At 47.0% G+C, this 24597-nt stretch overlaps 1 protein-coding gene across 4 annotated transcripts in view; it reads right to left on the bottom strand.

Moving 5' to 3' along the window:
- The window catches only part of LOC106744652 (protein bric-a-brac 2), a 65724-nt gene that overhangs the window by 17006 nt on the left and 24121 nt on the right, over nt 1–24597 (bottom strand). The gene's annotated exons all lie outside the window — the stretch shown is intronic.

Below are 24597 nucleotides of genomic sequence, written 5' to 3' on the forward strand. Positions count from 1 at the left end.
CGAGCGGATAAATGACCCGCAAATGCGCGAGAGCGTTCAAAGTGACGCTCGGAAAGAGCATTTGCGTGTTTACGCGAGAGAAATCCATCGCTGGGACCGAAAGAGAGAGGGAGAGAGAGAGAGAGAGAGAGAAAGATCTCCTCGCGATCGACGCGAGCGGTGTCTCTGTTCGGAAAGAAATAAGGAGGCGATTGAACGCGAGGTCCAACAGGTGTAAATCCGCAAAAAAGATCGACCTTCGCGGAAAGGTTTTACGGAAACGGGAAGAAGGGCGCGGCGGTGGGTGGGAGGTGCGAGTGGAAGGACGTCGGTCGTGGGGTTGTTCGCTAGGAGATCGTGCCGAGGGAAAGGTGAGGAGCTTTATATAGAGAGACGCCGGAAGGAAGCAAAAGAAGAGAAGGGAAGAAGTGGCAAAAGAAGAAGAGAGCGGAAAAAGAGAACAAACGAACGTGGAAGAGGGAAAGAGAGAGAGAGAGAGGAAAGAGGGGTAGAACGAAGGGAAACAGAGGGTGATGGGAAAAGAGAAGGTGGAGGAGGAGGAGAAGGAGACACGCTGGTGAGGAGAGGATGCGCGAGGGGGAATCCCTGAAGACGGTCGTAGGGTCGTCTCCACTATTACGAATACGGCGCCATAACGGAATTGATAATGTAACGGGCGTCACGAGTATAACCTTCTCTCTTTCTCTCCCCCCCCCCCNTCCTCGCTCTCTTCTCTCTCCTCTCGCTCTCTCTCTTTCTCTCTATTTCTCTCTTCTCCGTGCTACATAACCTCCTTTCTGAATGGGAGCGCGACCCTGGCCGCACACCACGTGCTCGCCTCGAGTAAACGTAAGAATACGACCAGCCGCAGGTGTCCTCCCGCGACTTTCGCCACGCATCGATGTATCTGAAGATACGCGATATTTAAGCAGTGTCGAAGAGCTGACGTCTCGTGATATTTTGATATCGAGTCTGTCTCTCTCTCTCTCTCTCTCTCTCTCGGAAACGCGTATTCTATACAGCTCACTCGTGATATTAAGAAAGCAATATTCTGAAACTTGCGGCACGATGCGTCCAACGACGCAAACATATTACACCTTTGTCGGGACGTCATTTGTGTTCTTTTTTTTTCTTGCGTCGATGTATCGTCAATGGGTTCACTTCGAGGTAAAATATCGACATTTCAACATTTCTCGCGCGTCTCTCGCGATGCACCGGGATACTACTGTAGGTGCGTGACGTGTCCTGATTGTCCGCATCAATCTTACCTAATTTGTCAGTATAGGAATCTTGACATGCGTTGACTGCCATGGCAGTCACAAATGATCGGCCTTATTATAATGTTGTATTAATTATTATGTATTAATTAATAATGTTGCCGCGTCTCATTCATTTATCTATAGGTCGCAATCGCTTATAACAAATTAAATATGGAATGCTAATGAAAGGAACTAATAAATAATGTATGTATAGTGAATTATATTTATTTGGCGTGTCTGATTATTTAATTGATTTTTGAAGTAATCGATGGCAATCGATTTGACGGTGGACAAGATAATATCAAACCCGAGACGATGTGTTGATAATAATGAAATACTGAAGAAAAGATTTGGTAACAACTACCAAGATTTGGTTAAATAGTTTCAACTAAATTTGGTTACTGCAATCAAATCATTTGGAACCATATACCATATATGGTACTACAGTACAATTTTTACTACAGTATTTAAACACAGTGCAGTGTATATTAAATGATTTGGTTGCAGTAACCAGACAATTTAGTTGCAACTATTTAACCAAATCTTGGTAATTGTTGTCAAATTCTTTTTTCAATGTATAATTTTCTAATATCATTCGATCTCGCCTTTCCCATAATTATCATACATTTAATAAATGCATTTATATTTGAAAAGAGTGGTCATTTACAGCTTCGGGGATGAATAATTTCAGAAATTGTGTTAGGTTTAACGTTCGACGGGCTTAATTACGACATCGGATCTGTTGCACCGGGTCTCCCCCCTCGGAATAACCTCGCTCAATTATCGCTTCGGCTCTTCTTAACTCAGATATGGATAAAGAAGAGTTCAGGTGAAACGCGGTTCGCGTTAGCCGGCGTTCGCGCAATCGGCTATTTACGAACGAAGGAGCGAAGGAGCACGATAATGGGAATGGCTTGGCTTCGTAGACAGTTTAAAGGGCTCTCGTGAGCTCGAGTCACCCTCGACACGTTCCGGGAAAGAGGGACGACCTCGGGATCCTTTTACGAGCGCGTTTTCTCACGGGACGCGGTCAGGTGCCGCGCGACGCGTTGTAGATTCAGGCTCGCGCGAACAAACAAGATCCTATTCTGCGTCGATCGCGCGCGTTTTAGATCACTCGCTCTGTTCATAGATTACTCGCGCAACGGTGCTGCTGCGGATCTAACAAACGGGACTGCCGCCTCGCGCGTAGTAGGCATTAACAATCTTCGCTCTTCGAGCTCGCGTCTTCCTTCGAACAATGTGTCTCCTCTTCGCTAAAAACATAATTAACTCTGAAACGCGTTTAATAATAATGTTAATGGCAACAATTCCTAAAATAGCTATATTGGGGTACTTTTGGCATAATGGTCGATTACTTCGATATGACACAATTTAAGACAGCAAGGTCTATTTTGATATGCCCGGAGTGTTGCTCGTTCTTGTTAAAGAGTTACTGCGATCGTGAAGCGACTCGATGAGCTAATTTGCTCTTGAATTAGCGGCCGACTCACGAATCCGATGCGTACGCAGCTGAAGACGCACCATTGACACCAGTGTCACCATGGCGTTCGCATATCATTTTATGCAACGACGGTGTTCCACGAAACAATGTCCTCAACATATCACTAGAGAAAGCTATACTGTCAACGGCCAACGTTATCATTATTTAACAATAAACCAGAGAGATTCTTTCGTTACTTGATCTGTCTTGACTGATGTAGTTAAGCTTAAAGCTAAAAGCTTTACTTATCGCTAAAAAGCGAGAGTGGATCAATGAGAACTCAAAGCACAAATTCACAAGTGCTTTGTGAAATTTATGACCACCTTTTTTATATAAACATCCTGTGTAAAATATAATATATAGAATATATAATATATAGAATAAAATATTTACTAAAATAAATATATAATAAAACCGAAACAATACCACTAGAAAAACGTTTATGACTACGATATCTCAATGTTGAAATAAATGAAAGTTTTGTCAATAGTTTTGTGAATGTTAATAGTCCAAATGATAATAATAAGAAAACTCTTGTGCACTCGTCGAAATCCTGAAGTTTCGTCAAATGTCTAGAAAAACTGTTGCATCTTCTCCAACAAAGCCCGTAGTGTTTAACCGAACGCGTAGAGTGGAGGGCACAAAGATTATATAATTAAGCACTTACGAACATGTGTCAACGATGTTAAAATTACAATATGGAAAAGGATTAATAAACGAGAAAGAGGGAGAAAACACAATATACCGCTGGGATCCAGACGACGCGAATAGAATCGAAAACCAAGCAAACTTAAAGATGCGGACGGCACGGAAGGCCGCAAGAAACAAAGCCTTTGCGAGCACGAGGATACTTCGGTACGGAACGGAGTATAAAAGACAGCAGAGAGACAATGTAAACAATGTCCACTCACTGTTCGGTAGGTAGAAATACATATGTGACAATACACAGAGAGGATGACAAATAGATAATAAATAAGAAGTGACAGCAATAATAAATAATGCAGAAAATATCAAAAATCTCGAAAGGCCATATATCACCAATATGTATCATTTAACACATTTCAGAAGTTTGGTAAAATAACTCAATTTCATAGTTATAACTATCTGCATTTTTAGATAATATTTATGCTTCCCGGACATCTTTCTTCTTACGACACTTCGCTTATTTTCTGTTATTATAATTTCAAATAAATAATTTAAGACCACTCTGAGTAATTTATATTAAATATTAAATGTGTTTGACTTTGCAAAAATATTAATTTACAGATCAGTATTACTCTGCAAATTGAGATTATGAATTTATCTAGAGACGTGCACTATTTCTGATACAGGTCGTCCGCCGTACGATGATTCCTTATTTAAGATCTTAATGTTGTCCCGATCGAATTTATGACGCTATATCGTAAAAAAACTTGTTATAAGAAAATTAACTCTGTTGAATTCGGCGGAAGCATAAGTCGAATAGTCGATGTGTATAAGATGCGTTGTAAAAGATGGCGAAGCGGTTTCTGTCGATATAAATACGTTAGTTATTCGAGAACAATTTTCACGTGCACATTGTGTCTCGCGAATATGATTTTTGTAAACTTGCCGGAATTCACAGTCGACACGCGAACAGAATTTGTCGTGATGCTATTGGCGCAGTATGAACAATGCTTTTTCCGTGTTAACTTTTTCACGTCTTCGATTACTGGACAAGTGGGTGCCGGTGGATACTCGATAACATCCTGTATACGTGAGGAAGGTTTCGTGAAGGTGGAATGCGTTGTACTCGTATTTGCATTTAGAAGGTGGCGCGAGAATAATCTTCAATGCACGCGGTGCATCTCGCATAGAATTTCGTAATTCGTGGGAAATCCGCACGAGTTGATGTTTATCGTTAATATATCCATTATTAATGTTATTTCCGGCGAAACAATGTTAAAGCGTAGCTTATCTTCGCGTGTACCGGCAAACACGCATGTTATATCGTGATTTCACGTTCGGTACGTATTCAAGCCTTCGAAATGGTGTGTATTGACAACAGGCTTGCTTAGTTACTAAGACGTTGCACCGTAGCAATGTTTATTATCGCGGTATACGGCGCGAGACATGTTTTATTTCAAGTCGTGTCAATAATTCCCATCAGCAGTAATCATTCGATATTTGACGGCCAACGTTCTATGATATTATCGATTCGTCGGATGTTATCGAACGCGCATTAACGTATCTATTCCGACATATCAAACAATTTATGCAGACACGAGTGTCCATATATTCGTAAAATCACCAAAAATGTTAATTATGAGACGACGGGGCTTCGTAATTAATTCGACTACTTTATATTACCTCTCTCTCTTTCTTATTGATCGCGAGTTTAAGACTCTAGATTGATAGGAGCTTTCTCGTACGATTCTTCGCTTTGACCTATATTTATGTATTTTTTCATTTCCTTCTTCGTCTTTCTCTTTCTCCCCCCCCCCCCCNCTCTCTCTCTCTCTCTTTCCAAAACGTGAATGTGTACCCGTTTTGAAAAGCATAACACGCTGCAACTGAAAGAACAAAGGACTCGGGAATGACAGTTTAATTTCGAGCGATCAATCCGCTATTGACGGCTTTTACAAATATTGGTTTAACTTCGACCGCGATTTAATTGATTTCTCACCTTCTTACATGTCGCATCATCGGTCAGGTCGTAGACGAAGAAGGAAGACCGAATCAAGCACGGTTAGCGTTAACTGACGTTGGTGAAACCGGTTCAACAGCCATGTGTCCACTCGCGACTAAAATCGCGCGCGTCAACCGTGACAGCAATTTGCAGTTGTACAGTTTCGTCAGCGCTGGTCAGAGCAAACGTATTCGTTTGGATCGCACGGAGCGCGAACCTATATCCGTTCGAACGAACATTGTGAGATATTCGCGAGCGGATCCATATCTTTAGAAATGCATTCATGATATAGCCCCGTCACTTTTCATCTTATTAAGCTTGCTGAGCTTTCCAACATTTCCACGTTAAAACCCGTTTGTTTCCCCTTTTGGCAACACATCGGGACTTTTAGCAGAGTATAGGAAATTACTATTGCTGAGATAGAGTTGACTCGAAATAAATCGGCCGACTAAATATCTGTATCTAAGCGCTTAAAATCCCATCATATCAGATAATTTGATTTTCCTCCCTGCATGTATGTACGTGTACCATTATTTTTTCTAATTAACATCCCGTTTTGGCATTTTCGCCAAGCAGAATGCTCCCGTTTCGGATAGCGACGTTTAATCCGATATCGACAAAGTCCGTAAAATCCAAGGGACGCGCGGTGAGGTTTTCTCAAAACACACACACCGAAAATCCCGCGCACAAATCGACCAGAATGCGTGGGCAAATGCGCGGCATAAGAGTGTCTTCACCACTCAGACGCCCGCCGACGTGAACTGGACAACATTAACGATTCATGGCTGAGAATTTGATCATGGTAAGCCGTTCGCATGTTACACTTTTACATCAGCCCGTTTACGACGCTTTAGTATCGCGGTAGCCCGAAAATTCCCCGCAGAAGTACGGCCCGAAAGTGACAATTCGAAAGAGGCAAGGTACAACGGTCCCGAGAAGGGTTAAACGACCCGCGACGGGATGCTGCAGAAATGCGCGCGACGCGCGTCTCGTCGGCGCGACGAGAACGTCCGTTCCCGAGCGCGGCGCGAGGCAAATCCGGATCGCGCTGAAACGTGCCGACCGCGGACGAAGCAGGCTGGCACATACTTCTGCATCGGGCGGATTGCTATTCGGCACAAAAATATCTTCAAACCGCGGGCGAGTCCGTCTGGCGCGCGCCGACTACGATCAGCACGGCGCGACGATTGCCCTCGCGTGTACCTGCATAAAACTCACTCGTTCTCTCTCCTCTCTCTTCCACGCTCGTCCGCCCTCTTCCTCTCGCCGAGGCCGAGAGATCCGCCGAGGGAGCAATGCCCATCGCCCTATAGAGCGGCCGAGCGATATCGCGACGCGTTGCTTCTCGCGAGAGAGTCTCTCTCTCTCTCTCCACCGTATCCGGGCGCGAAAGAAGTTATATCGTTTATCACTCACCTGGCTGCGGCGTTCCGTGGGCGAACGGTCCCTCGTCGAGACAGAAGAAGAGGTGGAGGCAGAGGAGGTGGCGAAAGAAGAAGAAGAGTAGCAGTAGTAGTTGGAGTAGTAGTAGTAGTAGTTGTTGTAGGAGTAGTAGTATTAAGAGATGGAGGAGGAGAAAGAGGAGGAGGAGGAAGTGACGGGAAGCAGTAGACAGAGAACGAGGAAAAGGAAGAGCGGCGGAGAGTGAAGGAAGAGGAAGAAGAAGAAGAAGAGAAAGAGGAGGCGGCGACGGCGACGGGTGAGGGGGAGGACGTGGAGGTGGAGGCAGAAGTCGTCGGGAAGTCACTGCGAGAAAACGTGTCGCGGCGATCGCCGTCGTGCTCGTCGACGCGATCGTCCACGTCGTCGTCGTCGTCGTGGTGGCCGTCGCGGACGACGCAGCCGCGAGAAAGCTGGCCGAAATACGCGCGTACGGGGAGGTTACGAGCGCGCGGAACGAGAGGATAATTCCTGGCAGGGCCCGATCTCCTACGCGGCGAAGCCCAACGAAAGTGAAATGGCATTCGGCGCTCCGTGCTGAGGACGCACGGCATTCGGAGGAGCGAGGAGATGAGGAGGACGCGGTGAGCAGGAGGAAGCGGCGGAGGAGGAAGAGGAGGAGGACGACAGCGAGGAGGAGGAGGAGTGGTCGGAGGAAGAGGAGAACGCCGCGAAATTCGCCGACGGGAACAAGGACGGATTCAGCGTGCGCTCGAGCGACGAGGAAGCGGTTCGCGGGGGATGCGTGCTCGACGAAGGACAGAGAGCGAGTGAGCCGGCGGGACGCGCGTGGGAGCGAGCGAAGCGACGGAACGTGCGAAAGAGAGAGAGAGAGCGCGCAGCAGAGCGTATACCTGACCAGCCGCGGCGGGGTATCGGGGGTGGCGAGAGTGAGAAAGACACAGGGTGAGAAGGTGCGACAGAGAAAGGGCGTCGGGTGTACGGCGGATGGGGATGCCGATCGAGTGGAGGGGTACGGACGCGGAGGACCGGAGGCGGGAGGGCGACTGGGGGCGAGCCAAGTCTGCGGCGCTCGACAGAAACACGGCCGTCTCTTGCGCGAGAGCGACGAGGACGGCGCGGTCCGTGCGGAAACGGGCGAGACGGCCCGAGAGCAGGACGTAGACCGAGACGCACGGCTGCTGCTGGTGGTGGTGGTGATGGTGGTGGTGGTAGTGGTGCGGCAGATAGAGAGAGAGAGATTCGCGCGGGACGTAGACCAAGACACCGCTCGTACACAGAAGCGAGACTGTGCGCGCCAGCGCGAAGGAGAAGGAATGAACGAGAGAGGACAGAGAAATTCGGCTAGAGTGCGGGACACTGAGCCGAGACGCATACGAGAGCGAAAAACAACGAGCGAGAGAGATAGATACATCCCCATGTGGGGAGAGGGGGTGAGAGAGAAAGAGAGACGCGATCCGACGGCGTCGTGACGAAGACGGATGCAGGGCGGAGAGAGGGAAAGAGAGGAACGAAGGCGATACACCCTAAGCGTGACAGAGACGGCATCAGCTACACACCGCGACGGGATGGCCGTATACGCGTGCACGTGGACGCGCGAGAGGGACGGCGAACCGGCAGTGGCGTATGCGCGACATTACGCTCCCCGCGACGCGACGGCGTCGCAAGTGAGCCGTGAGGGAATTCGTCCCATTAGCATTAACGGCCAAGGAGACACGTGCTGTCTAATTGTAACAGATGGATACGCGCAATTAACCGCGCTCGGCCATCGTCTATCCTTAGCCACTATCCCCCTCTCCTAAGAGAAGTGAGTGAGGAATAAAATCGTAAGAATCGGCACGGAAATAAATACAGGGTTAACGGCCGGAACTTAACGCAAAAATTCGCGAAAATAGCTCCGCCGGTGTCTCGAGCCAGAACTCGGGCGATCATCGACGCGCATCTCCGAGAGCTCTGTTGAGACGCCGGTTGAACGCGTCGAGACTCGCACTTTCGATGAAAGCCGCGTTTCCCTTTCGATTCTCTCCTCCCTTTTCTTTTTCAACGCGTACAACACAGTCCGCAGTGATGAAAATGGCGACGATACCATCATGCAGGCGCCACGGAATTTCGCCACGATCCTGTCGACGGGCCGAGCTAGCCCGACGACGAAGGGACGGCGGCGTGTGTGCGAGCCGCACATCGCGCCGCGGCGGGACCGCCTCGAAGAGACGTTAAGTCGAGAGGTATGCGGGCGACAAAGAGGATCGATCTATCGGCGGAGCTTCGGCACGGGACGAGGATAATCTCCCGAGGAGAACGTGTCGTTGTTTTCGCCGCCTCGGTGGTGGTGCCGGCCGGCCGCTACTACTAGTACGACGCTCTTTAGATCGCACTCTACGGGGTGTCCCAGAACTACCGCTGCGCGGCACATACACACAATCCGTGCTTTACGTTAGATCATAAGCGATCATCATTTCCGAGACATTATTCGATATGGTCGATTTTTGTTGTAGGAAGGGCGAAGGAGGCTGCACCGAGCGACTCGCGTTTTACATTATCGAAGGATAATTCAAGCGACCTCGAAGCGACGCTCATTAATCACCGAGTCGAGAGTCGGGCGTCGAGATGGAAGTGCATATCGCGATAAAGCGTTCCCCTCGACAAATTCAGACCGAACAGGCGACAGAATAAGTCGGGAGATCGGTTGCATCTTCCGTCGCGTAGAAGCTGCCGTTAACCAGAACGGCACGATGCGCGAAACAGTCAGCCGGACAAGATTCGCTGTTTATGATAATACATTCAGACGTTCTTTTAAGCTCTTTCTAGGCGAGCCTCTCGCACAACGGCCTGCGCACGTCGTCAGACTCTCGTTACACGAGGAACAGAATCGAAATCCTTCCCCCTTGCCTCCCACCCAGGGTCTCCCCATCCTCCTCGCCCTTAATTCGCATTCACGCCAGACACGTCGGCGTGTTTCGCGTCTCTCGAGCCTCGCGCGAATCGCCTTCGAGTCACTTTAATAATACTCGGCCCGAGAACGCATGCGTCTCAATGCATTGACTGTTGTGTCAAATTTGACTAACTTTGCAAAAGCCTTACTAAAGATCTCAATGTTACAACTGATAAATATAATGCAAGTCGCGCGTTCAGTCGGCTAATGGGAAAAAGAACGTCGATTTTCAACGTCTATTTAATATCAAAAATGTAGTCTGCATAATTTCATCAAGTGAATTTTTCTTTCTGGAAATATTGCAGATTGGACACATATAAATGATTGGAAATTATACGCTTAATTTTTCGCACGTGATATCGAATTTCGCTCGATCAGGTCATCCGACAGTTTTATTTCAACAGATGAATAAAAGAGCACGGATAGTTTTAAGCGTGCGACATACGAGCTGTGAATTAAATGGAAAATAAAATGAGGCGATCTATTCAAATTCGCGAATATCGCGGACATCGCGAGACGTTTGCACGAATTTAGGATGAGAGCGGGATGTGAAACGCGCTTTCCGAGTTGAAAGTTTGGCTCTATGTTAAACCTTTACTTTTACAACACCGGGGTTATGGTAGCAAGACAACTTCAATTTTAATTCTAATACAATTTACTCTTACTTTGACTCTAACGATGTTCTAAATTTCAGCTTTCACTGTTTTAACATTAAAATAAGTTGTTCAATGTAGTATTAAAATTAAATCTGTGGAATTAAAGGTTCCAGAGAGAAGTTAACAAGTGTCAGTATCGTCAGAGTAGGTTTATGCAATATTAATCCAATATTAAGCCTTCTATATAGGCAAACTATCCTTAAGGAAGTTCAAGCGCTAAGTGCCGTATTTTCAGTGGCGCATCAGAGGAGCTTCTCATAAATATACTATCGAGCAAAATTTCTTTTCCATATATTTATTTCACTAACCAAAAATAGATTTGAAACGAAACTAAGGTAAATATACACACATATAATGTTACAAATGCGGAAATATTATATTTTATTTTCCTTATTAATAGTTTTTCTTATTTATGCATCAGTTGATTTAATAGAGATGCACAGATAATAGAAGCATATAAATGTTTAAATATATATTTATCTTTTAAATTATAAACTTTTCACTATTGTATATTTTCAAAACGAAACGACGGTCAATAATTTTGAAATTTGTTTATATCTATGTTAGTCTTTAATATTACAGTAGTTTTTCAAACTTCCATTTTATACACACATATGTCGAATTAGAACAGATTTGACATTTTATGAGGTTTCTATGCTTGCAAACATATAAGTTTACAATAAAATATCTCTGCACCATACGTTAAAGATTATTGAAATTTCCGTTAGACATTGTTAGTTCGATTCCGGAACTTTCTTGAGAGCGTTAAAGTAGTAACAAAATTTCGACTCGGGTTTTCTCTATTTGAAAATTCGCGGTAAAGCTCAACATAATCTCGCGCTTTTGACACCTTTCCGCCCTATAATTCGACTTACAACCCGTTTGTTCGAATATCCGGTTGATCGGCGAATCGTATTCCCCCTGTGACCTGTTCGTAAACAAACTTTCTCCGTCGGGGATTTTTCAAGCGCACTCGCGAAAGTCGGAGGCGAAGGGGGATGGAATTTTTCGTTCCAACGGAGGATCGTTTACTTTGACACGTTCTACTTGACGTTGCACCGCGCGTCGCGCTTTTCCCGCGAAGGAAAGAGAAAGAGAGAATGTATGCGCGCACACACATACAGTCAGCGTCAGCGATCATAGAACGAGCACTTTTCTCTTCGGATTAAATTCCACGGATTTCGGGACAAAAAGCTTAGTCCCGCTTCATCATTCGACTGACCTCGTGTAAATCAAGAAAACGATAATTACCGGAGCGTCACACTGTACACGCGGACGGGGTGGTAAAAGACGGCATGGAACGCAGATGACTATTTACCAGCGCTATTTGCGCGCACGGGCGGTCGTTAATTTCTAATTCAGCGAGAAATCCGGACTTGCCTGGGCAATTTGCGCAACTTCGGGGATTTATGTTTCGGGTAAGAGAGAAAATCTCTCCGTGGATCGCGCGCGAATGCGCCGAGTTTCGCGATAAAGAAATCTTACACCGTTCGTCCATTTAGCGCGGTTTCGAATTCCCGCGGGATACCTCACGGCGCGCGCGTGCATGAGAAAAATGCGAGAGAGAGAGGAGGAAGAAAAAATGCGAGCGCTTATTCGCGAGATATATCCGCGGCTCAGCCAGGCGATCCGCCCCGAAAAAACCTTCGCGCGCCGCCGTTCGTGCGATCCTGAAACGCGCGCGTCAAGCGCACACGAATTGCATCGGCGACGGCGCCGCCGGAGCCGTTATCCAACGCTAAATCGCGGTATCGCGAGACGCGCGCGGCCTGGCGGCGGGAGGGAATCGCGTAGTTTAATAATTCGAATCCCCAGAGCGCTCCGGTGGACATACGGGGACGATCGAATTACCCCTTCCGCGCGCCCTTGACGGGCCCTCGGCTCATTCCTCCCTCGGGCCGGCCCTGTGTCGGGCTGACTCGACTCAGCAGCGATCGAGTGGCAGAGACGAAAAGGGGAGAGGGGGCGAGGGCTGCATAGAGGGAGGGAGGGAGGAGGCACAAGAGGGCACGTATTCGGTGGGTGGCGGGGAGGAAGGTTCGAGGAAGAGAGAGAGACGCGAACATCGGAGGCAGAGGTGGAGAGGGAGAGCTCGAGAGGACGCGAACAGTAGAGGAGGAAGAGGGAAACGAGCCGGGGGGAGAGAGGGGGGGAGGGAAGAGGGAGAGAGGGAAGACGCGGAGTCGCGGGTTGCTGCAGAGCTTGCGCGGACAAAGGGAATCTGCGGCTCCAGTCGCTCGTTTCCCCTTCTCTCCTCCTCCCTACGCACACACGCGTGCATCGGCCGCGTTACGCGCACGCACGCACACACGGCCGCGGCGTGCAATCCGCGCGCACGCACGCATGCATGCATGCCGCGCGCTCTGTAGAAACCGCGAGGTACAGTCGGCGGAGGAAGCGCGAGTTCTCTGAATCGCTTCTCTCCTCCTCCGTTATACTTCCTCGCGCTCTTTTCCCGTGCGCTTCAACTTCCTTCTCTTTCCTCGCCGTTTACCCCCCATATCACCCGTCGCGCGCTATCTACGCTTCTTCTTCTTCTTCTAGCCGAGAGTTGCGGGAGGGGGATAAGGAGGCTACGGTCATGAAGTCATTCCGCGACCTACAGAGCGCAGCCGGTCGCTCCGGTACCCTCGTGGCGGTAGGAATTATCAGTCACACGTGTGCTATATACCGCGAATGAGAGGAGAGAAAGCTCACGAATGAAATCGTTCTCGCCGATGAGCCGCGGAGAGAGAGAGAGAGATCAACCGTAATACGTGCGTTGTATCGGTTACTCTCGTATCTGCATTTCTTTCTTTCCTCGACCTTTCTTCTCTTCAATGTATAACGCACGCATATACTTTGCCTATATTTCACAGCACGCATGCATTCGCGTTCGGAGAGAGAAGAAGAAGCGCGTGTTTCTCTCTCTCCCTCTCCACGTTCGAGCAAGGCAATGTTTCGACAATGGGCCCCTTTTTCGTGGCCGCGGTTTAAGAGAAGCTCACAAACAGCTTGCCCGCTCCTCTCGAGCGACGACTCGGCCAGAGGCGACCGCGACGAAGCGCAGACACCCGGTACAGTCGCGCGAGTAAACTCGCTGTTCTCCTCGGCCGGACCCGCGATTTCTCCGTCGCGCGCGCGTGCGCTCGTCCTTTATCTTTTCCCTTGGTTTTTTTCTCCTTATTTCCCGTCGGTTTCGTCGCCCGTTTCTCTCTCTTTCTCGCTCGCTCGCTCGCGAGTACCTGCCCGCTCGGTCGCCCACGGTCGCCCGCGGAGTTACTTCGGGCCGCGCGCGCTTTCCGCCGTCCGATCGATGTCGCACGAATGCCGCGCGAAAGTGCATTTCGCGGCGTTCGCGGTGCCTATTAACCAGCGGCGCAGACCGCGACGACCGGCGAAATTCGCTCGCGAACGTTCGTCGTACGCGATGCCGAGAGAGAGAGAGACGCACACGTGTCACGCGAGAGCCGCCCCCGCGTGCAACGCTGTTCTCTCGCTGCGGCTACGCTTCCCATGAGAACGCTTAAATTTAACAACGGGCCCCATCGGTAGACACTCCCGTCGTTCGTTCGACGTGCAACGCCGCGAGAACCGACGTCGGCGTTAGCGATACTTCTCTCGCGTGAGACACTCGGAAATGTCCGCTCGCGACGACAGCGTAAAATCGCGAGAATTAACACGGGGATCCGATGTAAACGGATACGGCGATTACACGGGTAATGTAGAATCGCGCTATCGGAAACGGAGAACGAAGTCGGCTAGTCGGACGCCGCGAAAGTGAAGAATTAATTGCTCTCTCGTTCTTTCTCCCTCTCTTTCTCTCTTTGCGCCGGGACCGCGCCGATGTTACAATCATTTGAACATACGCAAGTATCAGGATAAAAGTGCTGCAACTGTGTAGCACAGCATTTTACTGTATTTCGATGGTTCCGTCATTATTGGTACACTTCGATATGCAATAATAAGCGTAAAGTTATTCAATTTGACGATAAATTCCGAATGAATTTGCGTCATCTATTGTTTACGCTTCATTTCCGCTAATGTAATCGAATACATGAAACCGTATACAAATAACCAGCTAAATCAGGCAAATGATTTCGATAAGGGATATAATCAATCGAAAATACGGTTAATTCTTTGAATAAAAACACACACAGTCGTCTGTTGCGCGAACGCTGTCGTTTATGCAGCGGTTCTTAAAGGGATGCTGGAGTAATTACCGACATTACAGGTTTCACCATTCTCCGAAAAAATTTTATAAGATTTAAAATCTTTTTACAGGTGTAAAGTGTATACACTTATAAAGTGCGGAATGGTAAACGAAAGACTAAAAATGAAAACAAATTCTAAAAATATACATAATGTTGCAGTGTTTGGTGCGTACAGCTGCCAACTCATGGAAACGTTTGCACTAAAAAAAAACAACGGTGTATTAATAAAACTAAGATTAAAAGCCTAGTAAAAAAGTAAGGTGGTCGAACGGGTTTTATGCATCTGCATAGTATACGGCATAGTGTAGATGCAGAATGGTAAGTAGAGCAGTAGTAGTGAATAATTCTCTCTCTCTCTCTTTCTCTCGCGTATTATTTACCCGTTCTATCGTACTTTCCTACATACTTCTATATTCTCTCGAACGCTCATTTAAACATATACTCTCCTATGTCACATTAAAAAATATTAAAAATTCACCGACATTTTTAGTTTCCGCTTAGATGAAAATACTTCCCATCGAAGTTCGGTCGATGCTCCGGCACCCCCTTAAGTATGAATTTAATCGACGAAAGATTTTTCGAAAAATTAACAGTCTATTCTGTAAGTTCACGGTCAGTCAACAGGTATGCTCGACACGGAGAGTCAACGTGGTTGGCGGATTAAAATAGACCTCTCTCTCTCTCTCTCTTTCTTTCTTAATTAAGCTGATTTTCGTTGCTCTCCGCATAAAAAATCGTGTTAATAGTGCCGAGTAATGCAGAACACGGACGAAAATGATGAGGAAGCAGGGTAATCCGACGCGCTCGGTGATCGCTCGACCGTCGCTCGGATATCAGTTAACGTTACGATTATTGATTAAATCCGGCGGAGTTAAAATATATAGCTACACCACCGTCTCGCACAGTAGTCGCGCGCTACCCCCTTGTATCGATTATCTCTCACGTAGCAGGTTCCGCCAATATCTGCGACACATCGTGAATTCGGGGGTTAAACCACGTTGCGACTCGACTCGATAAATCTCCTCCTCTCTTCCTCCTCCCTCCCATTCCCGCGTAACCCTCCTCCTCCTGCCCGTCTCCCCTCCCGCTCCGTTCGCTCGTTATTGCTTTCTTCCGACGTCTACGCGATTCATGCCCATTACCTGTCGTGTTAATAAATTTGTCCGATAAAAAGTTCAAGGCCGCGTGTTGAGAAAGCGAAAAGTCGGTCGATTTTTTTTTCTTCGAGACAGTTGGTTTTGCTTTCTTTTCGCGCGGGAAATGGAATCCGGTCGGTACTTCGATCGAGATCAGTTGACGATAAAAATGCGACCTTCCGATCTTCAAATTCAGATAACGCCGTAATGGGACCACCTTCGTACGAGGCGAACAGAGCTTGCGTGTCGGACGCGTTTGCACTTGGCGCTAAATGTGCAGTTGAAACATGGAGCTTCATCTCTACGTTGCAATTCTCGCGACGAGAGAGAGAGAGAGAGAGACGCGACGATTGGCATGAAGTACTTTCCGCGTCTGCAACATCGGAAACCACGTCGAGCAGCCAGCTGTTTCGGCTACCTGATGAGAACAATACTGCTCTCCTTTCCTCTCACCCTTCGTTCCCGGTCGTGACGCCGAGAGAGCTCGAGTTTCTCCCGATTCGCCGCGGAGAGGATACGCCGATCGAGAACGAGGTCATCGGACAACGGTAGTGCCGGCTTCGTGGTGTCCTTTTCTTGATCAATGATCGCGAGTGCATTACCGCTCCTCGGTCGCTCCACGACGGTAAGATAAATACCACGGTGCCGGCGCAGAACGTATAGTTACTATTGTTGGTCGATTTCATTTTTCCGGGATTCCTCCGTTGCTTCTAACGACTTTCGAGCGAAATACGCTCGAATTGTCCGAGAGGAGATAAAGATAACAGTGTTATTGACCGGATAATGATTGCAATACGATCGGGGCGAATATTTCTTCTTGAAATATTACCAACCGCTCCAGTCGAAGGAATAACGAGGTTCGAGACGAGAGGAAATACCGAGACGTGAAATTAGTTTGTAAGAGTCGCTCGACGATTTCGCACACGCGACCTTTGTTTCTTCATCAATTTTATATTAGTATTTCGGAAGCACCCCGTATACATGGCCGATGCATACGAGCGTACGCGGTAAGCGCGATGCACACGAGAGATACGCGTTTTCTTCGCGTGTCGTCGTCTCACTGCCGTGTCAAGGACAGCGAGGGACGAAGTCGATGGTTTGTGTCAGACGGCTCGCACGGACTTTCCTCCGAAAATGAAATACGGAATGTATCTCGCGTCGTGATCGATAACGTAACCGTGGGAACGCAGGAGGATGCATCTCTCTTTGGGGGGTTTTTAGAAAAGAAAGAGAATTTCGAACACAGTTGTATACGCAATATGTAATTTGCTGCGTTGAGTGTGTAAGTCGGGAGAAAATGACGTTACAACGTGTACTGAAAATAATGCGATGATAAAAATGCTGGGAGGACTGTTACACTGGAAAGTGGAGGTCTGTGCGTTCCGCGCAGGTTCAATTTAACCCGAGCGGGCGACACGAGAACACCTCGTGTACAGAGTGTCCCGAAATCTCCTCCGCGTGTCCTCATGAATCGACGATAGGTCGTAACTTTTCATTTATTAATGCTGGATGTCTCGATTATGAGGGTCCGAGTGCAAATTTTATTCGAGCCCTTCCGAAATACCACATTTTATTACTTTATTTACGAGTAAATTGACATTTTACTCATCCATACCGACACTCCGCGTTCTAATTTCGCCACGTGATCAATTAATACGCCGCGAATGAAATTAACGTTTCCCTTGCAGGGGCATTACTGAATTATCGGCAGATAAGGCGAGACGACACGCCGAAGCGTGCCAGCGCGTTTACGTCGAATAAAGAAGCGAACGCATCTCGATCCGAGATACACGCAACGTCGCTTTCCGGACACCCCGTAGACGTGATCGGTTTGTCGCTGACTGGCGGCGGGCAGGCAGGCCGAAATTGCGCCGGGAGGCGAATCCTGGGAGCAAGATACGCGGCTTCGGGTCGAGTAAGCACCTCCACGAGGAGCACCAATCACGGGCGCGAGCATCGTTGCGTGCCGGCACGTCCCGCTTGACGGAGCGGGGCGAAAGGGAGGCAAAAACGGCGAAATGACGAGAGCTCGGAGCCATCCTTCGCGACCGGGTCTCATCGGCGTGTTTTCGCACGCGCGCAGGTACGTCGAGAGCACGACGGTGGACAGCAGGACGCAAATATTCAATCACCCGGTTCAAACAGTGGCCGTCCACGAGGGGAATAAAAAAAGTGAGTGAGACACAGAGAGAGAGAGAGAGAGAACGCGTGAGAACGACAAACAATTGCACTGGTGAAAAAGCGAAATAGGTTCCTCCTTCGATCTCGAATTTCTGATCCGCGCAACACGGTTCGCGTTCGGCAAAAGCTGCCGATCCTGCGGTTTATCTCGTTCCCTCTCGTTTTCTCTGGTCATGGGGAAAAGGAAACTCGACGATTCTTCGTAAGGTCCGCGCGGTTTTGGCTTCGAGCAGTAAAAATTTTACGGTTTTATACGGTAATTCGGTTATAGTCCCGGGAGTCCGGCCTCGACAAATTCTCGAATTCCGATCTTAAGCGCACGCTCCCGATTCTCCGTTTTACGTGCGGACCGGTCTCTCTCTTCCCCTCGAAAAGTCCTTTCTTACGAATCGCTCCGGACGAATATCTCGTCTCATTTGTCCGTCGTCCCGTTTAATAAAAGAGCGACGGTGTCGCGGTATCGTTCGTTCGTTTCTACTCTCCGAGCGTGGAAGGACTTCGGATCTCTCTCTCTCTCTCTCTCATGGAGATTATTCCCCGCCCGCTCGGTGCTCCGATGAGGGATCGCGGCGGGAACCCTCTCGATGCGCCCGTATAATGCTCGATGCGCCGCTCTCGCCGGCGAGAGAAAGATTTAAATTTGGCCCGCGCTCGAAGCACACAGTTGCCGTGTGCCGCAGGTTCGTCGTCCGGCGCTCGTCGCGCGCGATCCAAATAGCCGGCCGAAGAAGCCGGGGCATTCCCTTCGTTCCGCGCGAAGGACGGCGAAAATAATCTCGTCCGCGAGCGAGTTTCCGATAAATCGCGCGCGCGCACGCCGCTCTCCCCCGAGCGCAAAGTCCCACGTACACTAACGCGTGTATACCGCCACTTCGCACGAGCGATATACTGCGGATGAGACAAACGTCCATGAAAGAAGAGCCGAAGAACGCACGACACGCGTATGTGTACGTGGCTTAAGCCACGTCCGGCCGCAGACGGTCTTATTCGAGATGTCGAGAAGGCGCCAACGGGAGGACACGCGTCTAAATTGCCGTGAAAATGATCGTGCACTCGATATTTTTCATCGAAACTGAGACCGTGAGATCGCGAATGATCGGCGCCGGGCACACATAGAGCGACCGTGTCACGCGCGCCTCTCACAAGAATACCAATTACCGTGTGCAAATTATTTGCGCAAGCAGAATGAAAATGATATTCCGCCGACTGCAGGGTAAGCGTCGTCGCTAAGTTGCCGTTGATACGCGTCCGTGTTAGCCTTTCGCTCGATTAAAAATCGAAGGAGCTGTTCGAGTCGAGATGAAAATTACGTTAAATCTGCGAGTCTACCAGAATATTCTCACCTTGTCTCAAGAACCGTAACAAGTCCCTCAGACCGAGACCGACGGGTGCGCGCGAGCGTGAGAGTTCCTCGATAACAAATCGCGGCTTTGCCTGGCGAAACGCGATCGCTCGCCAGGAAGTTCGATCGATCAGCTGTATTTAGTAAACACGCGTGTCGATCTATTAATCGAGTTAGAAACGAGGTTCGGGAGTTTCGAGCAAACTGAGAGAAAGAGAGAGGTGACGTGCGAGCAATATGTGCGTTATTTTGAAGATCGGCTCGCATCTCAGGAATAGAGAGTATTCGAGCTTCGAAATTTCTGTATTTTCACGTGGCGAGAAAACGGTGAGATCGCCGGGATTTTTCAGACGAGCGATAATACAACGCAAGATAAAATGGCGATTATTCTCTTCAGTGCAATGCGGTCTCGCGCCGGCGAACGTTGCGAGTGATTCAGCAGCGGTGTATGAAAGTAACTTAACGACGGGCGTCTCGAGTGTCGCGAGACCGTTGGAGTTGCGCGGAGGCAGATCTGACGACGCGATAATCGCGTCCAGAGCGCTGGGAGTAACCGCAATAAAAAGTCGCTGCCATAAGTCACAACGCCACGTTCACCGCGCGCGCGACTCACCGGCAGAAACGCAGGATCGCGTGGAAAAGACGAAGGAAAGAGAGAGAAAGTCGTACCTTGTTATCACTGACGGGGCATCCTGAGAGGCCGGTGCGCGCCTTATCTTATCCGCCGTGATATCACCTGAGCGGAAATCTGGAGCACTCAGTCTTTCTCTCACGCACACACACACACACACATATACACAGAGGAAGAGAGAGAACACACGCTCTCGTGCCAGCACGCGGTGCACGAGAAAAAGTTTTGAGCTCGCGCGCGTCACACGACGATAATGCCGGCAGCGGCGGTGCGCGCGATATCGCCGGACTCCGCGCGAAAAAGCGATCAGCGCGTGCCGGCCGGCCGAGGCCGAAGCGGGCATTTCGAACGCGCACGGAGGCGCGCGCAGCGCGGCGGCGAGAGGACCGACCGGAGAGCCCGTTTCCCCGCGGATAAAGCCACGAACTAGAACAGAAGCGGTGGGTAAGGAAGCACCGGCGGTTAGCGCCCTGCCGTCACCGACTCGACGACGTTCCGAGTCGCTTCGGTCGGTAAGGAAGACAGATCGAGTTACCCGTCGCTCTCGGATTGTCCACGGAAAAAGCAGGAGGCGATGGTAACAGCCGGCGGGCTGCACCTTTGTCGGTAAGCGCTGTTGGGTTGCGCGAACACAACGGCAGGACAGATTCGAAGTGGTGTCTGTTCGAAATCTCGCGTCCCGACGATGCGCAAATGCATGCGAGTGACTCTCGTTTTTGCTCCCGACAGTTGGAAGGTGACAATTGGCGTGGGTTCTTCTTCGTGTAAATTGAACTTACTACGAAAGTATATACCGGTTTTCATTTATTAAGATCTTAGCGGAACAACCGATTTGTGCCTTTAACTCGGATCTACAATAAGTGTTAAGCTTTAGCTTACAAGCGTCGATGGTCAAGTCGATTGTGATCGATCAATTCTTAAAGCTTAATGCATCTATTGTAGATCCGGGCTTAAAACAATGTTTGCCCTCGATAATTTATCACTTTTTTACTTATTTTTTATCATACAGCGGTTCGTCATCAGTCGCAAACAGAACGAGTTTAAGACTCGAGGCACAAGATAGTCATTGTTACTTGAAAACAAAGATTCAAGGCATAAAAGATTGTCTTGAACCGATCAATCACTCTGATAACACCCTTAGAATAAGAAGTACCATTAAGCTGAGTTTACAATAGGCGCAGTAAACCGTAAGAAATTGACCAATCACAATCGATTATTCTCCTCACATTCGGCCGTAATTAGTCCATTTCTTACGGCTTATCACACCTATTGCCGGTTTTATTTACATCTGCGGTGCCAAGTTCTCAAAATCGAATATCTTCCTTTAGACGTGTGATATACTTGTACACATTTTCGCCGGTTACTCCAAGGTAGAGTCGGAACGATTTCAGAGAAAAAAATATACGGGAGGCTCTTCATCGGCCGAGAAAGTGCTCGTCTCTCACCGGCGTTCAAATGTACTTTCTTGCCGCCTCGAACATGCCAATGCGCTCGAAAGTGTTTCACTGCACGCGAACATCGTAGGATGCGCCAAGCGATAATTTATTCGCAGCGTCGCGCGACTTTAATGTCCTTTCCCCTATATTGACTTCCAACTAAATTGTGTAACGATACTTGAGAATATAATCGTTTCAATTTCTTTTCGAGCGATAAGACCTATCTATTTTCCGTGTTACATTAGTCGTGTATTATTATTCACGACGTGTCAAGTTCAAACTGAGCAATAGGAAAAGTATTCTTGAAAATAGAGATATTTGCAGTTTGATAAAATCGTGATTCGCGCGCGATATCCACTTGATACGTCGCATTAGAGACTCGGAAGAAGCGTTTCTTCCGCGAATTATTGAAACACACAAGCAAGACAATGATAAAGCTCCCCCATATCCGTTTCCGAACGGATGAGCTATATCGATTTGGTGCAAGATCTTGCAATAACGTGTGCGTGTGCAACTCACGGCTCTCGTAACAGCGCGTAAGCGATAAGATAACACAAGCGTGATCGCGCTCATCGTTATTTAATATCGTGACGTATCCGACGTCGACGAACATTTCGGTGGCTTTCGCTCAGACAGGTAGACTCTGGCTAACGTCGTGATTGCGGGAATTTCGAGAAATCACAGTAATCGTAACTACCTTGTAAAGTCAACCGTTCAATCGGTCGCACGCCGGTGATTAGCGCTAACCACCTGCTCGAGCCCATATTTTTGAACGGTTACGGGCTGTAACCACAGTGTTGCAAACGCTCAATTCGAGCGACGATATATCGCATGCAACGTCGTCGATCGGCGACATCGTTAAGGTTGTAGCAGTATTACCATGAAAACAAAATTTTTTTCTTTTTTCGTATTATGTTATCATTGTTATATATCCCCGATTTAAAGCACGATATCTGCGAATTTTTGAACGGGCACTGCGACAGTTCCTATCATCGCGCAGTAATGCCATCGGTATAACTCATTGTAAATGATATACTTTGTAACGTTGGAACACGAGAATGAAAATCACTCATGCTATTTAATTTTTCAAGTAGAACATTTAAGCAAAACTAAAAAAAACCTGGTGTTGTGGCTGTGTATTCGTATATTCAATATGCCAGTAAACTGAAAATATATGTAACATGAACTATAGATTTTCAGTATTGGCAATGAATATATAAATGCAGCTTGTATATGTGTACAATCTTGCAAATGTACGATATTGGTTCCTCCAGAGTGACATTTGAGTTATCTCGAAAATGCGTTTTGACATTTGTAGTAGATATTTGTACCACAGAGATCTAAACGACTATTTATTTTCTTAACCATCGCAAGGAAAGGTAGAGGGTCATTCATGACCTCAGCAAGAGAAGAAAGAAATCTTTTGTATATTATATTATATGGAGAGTAAATATATTTTTTAACGATACGGGATTGTAATATGGAACTCGCATTTGTGTTAAAATCATTGCTCAAAACTATCTGATATATGTAGTTATACTCATGAGAAAAATTAGATTCCATTTAGGTCATTCGAGACGTAGCGTGTAGAGGAATGTTCTGTTTTACGAAAGTGCGGCGTGGTTGCAAGATAAAATTTAACAGTTTTCTTCGTATTTACATTAAGTGTAAAATATAAGTTCTTATGTCTCGGATAGTACTAAAATTAAAGTGTGAAATAGTAGCTTAATTATTTGGAAATACGTGTGCTATGTTCAAATTTATTAGATTATGTAGAAAATTGCTATTAGTTGCAATATGGAACGTTTCGTATTGTAGCTAGTGTAGCAGTCAGCTAGCTTGGCGAGAAAGAGGAGGTCAGGTGCTGCAATGCCAAGAACAATTTTGTTCTTATTTTTCAAGGAATTATTTATCTTGTTATATGTAGTCTCACATCTAAACGCTAGGTTACTTGAGCCATTTTCTTGTTATTTTGCAAAAATGAAATGTTTTTTATTGTCTTTATTTGCATTGAAGAAGGTTGAATAAATAATAAAAAGTTCATAATACTGTCAAAAAAAATTTTTTCTTTAATTTATCTGCTTGTTCCACATTAACATCCCATTTGCTTAGATCCCTGATTTGACGTGCATTGATAAAAATATGTGTATCTTTTTAACAGTTATATATTTGGTTTTAATAATTTGGTATGTTCTCAGATGTACGTGCTAACATTATTGATGATTATTCGTTTGATATTTAGATTTTAAATTACACTTTTTTCGTTTGATTATTCGTTTGATATTTAGATTTTAAATTACACTTTTTTCTTAACATTTGGAACCGTTCCATATTTACACACTTTCCCTAATTATAATATTGAAAAATACATTTTTGCTTATAGTTGCATGATTTTTGTGCTCTTTTCTTATTTTAATCAAACGGAATGTATTAGGTTGGTGCGTATGAAATGTCGCATTCTCTTTACATGCGGACGTTTTCCTCCCTGTTTTCGTTATACTTTTGTATTTGGCATAACCTCATTCATACTCGTATTGTCCATTGCCAGAGACTCATTTCAACAAAATAGGTTTTCTCGAAGGTCTTCCCTTTTTTATTTCTTTTGAGTTTATTACCGATATGAATTCTGCCGACATTCGCGTCATTTTCTTATATGAGTACAAACTTGGTAATAGTGCTGCAAAAGCTGCACGCAACATAAACCAAGCGTTTGGGGAGAATACGGTTAACAATCGGAAAGTGCAGCGTTGGTTCGAAAAATTTCGGACTGGCGATTTTTCACTGCAAAATGAGCCGCGCGGAAGACCCAAAACGTCTGTGAATAATGATGACCTGAAGGCTCTAGTGGAAGCGGATCCAGCCGTATCCACGAGGGAACTTGCTATCAGGATGAAAGTTGACCATACAACGATATTGAGACACCAAATTGTACTCCCATCGCTTGTGAATCGGCATGGCCCGCTACTGCTCCATGACAACGCTCGGCCGCACACATCGCACAAAACAATTGCGAAACTGAACGAACTGGAATATGAAGTTTTGCAGCATCCACCATATTCACCGGATCTCTCGCCGACCGATTTTCATTTTTTCAAGCATTTAGAGCTGTTTTTAAGAGGCAAACACCATGAAAATGAAGACAGTCTAAAAAACTCGATATCAGAGTTTATTAATTCTAAAGACCAAAATTTTTTTAAGACAGGCATCTACGCTTTAAAATCTCGTTGGGAGAAGTGTATTGAAGCGAATGGAGCATACTTTGATTGAATAAACAGCTTTTGAAGAAAGATATACAGTTTTATACAATCACTTAAGAATCCG

This window comes from Dinoponera quadriceps, unplaced genomic scaffold (genome assembly GCF_001313825.1).
Source record: "Dinoponera quadriceps isolate SergipeBrazil2010 unplaced genomic scaffold, ASM131382v1 scaffold1492, whole genome shotgun sequence".
Classification (NCBI taxonomy): domain Eukaryota; kingdom Metazoa; phylum Arthropoda; class Insecta; order Hymenoptera; family Formicidae; genus Dinoponera; species Dinoponera quadriceps.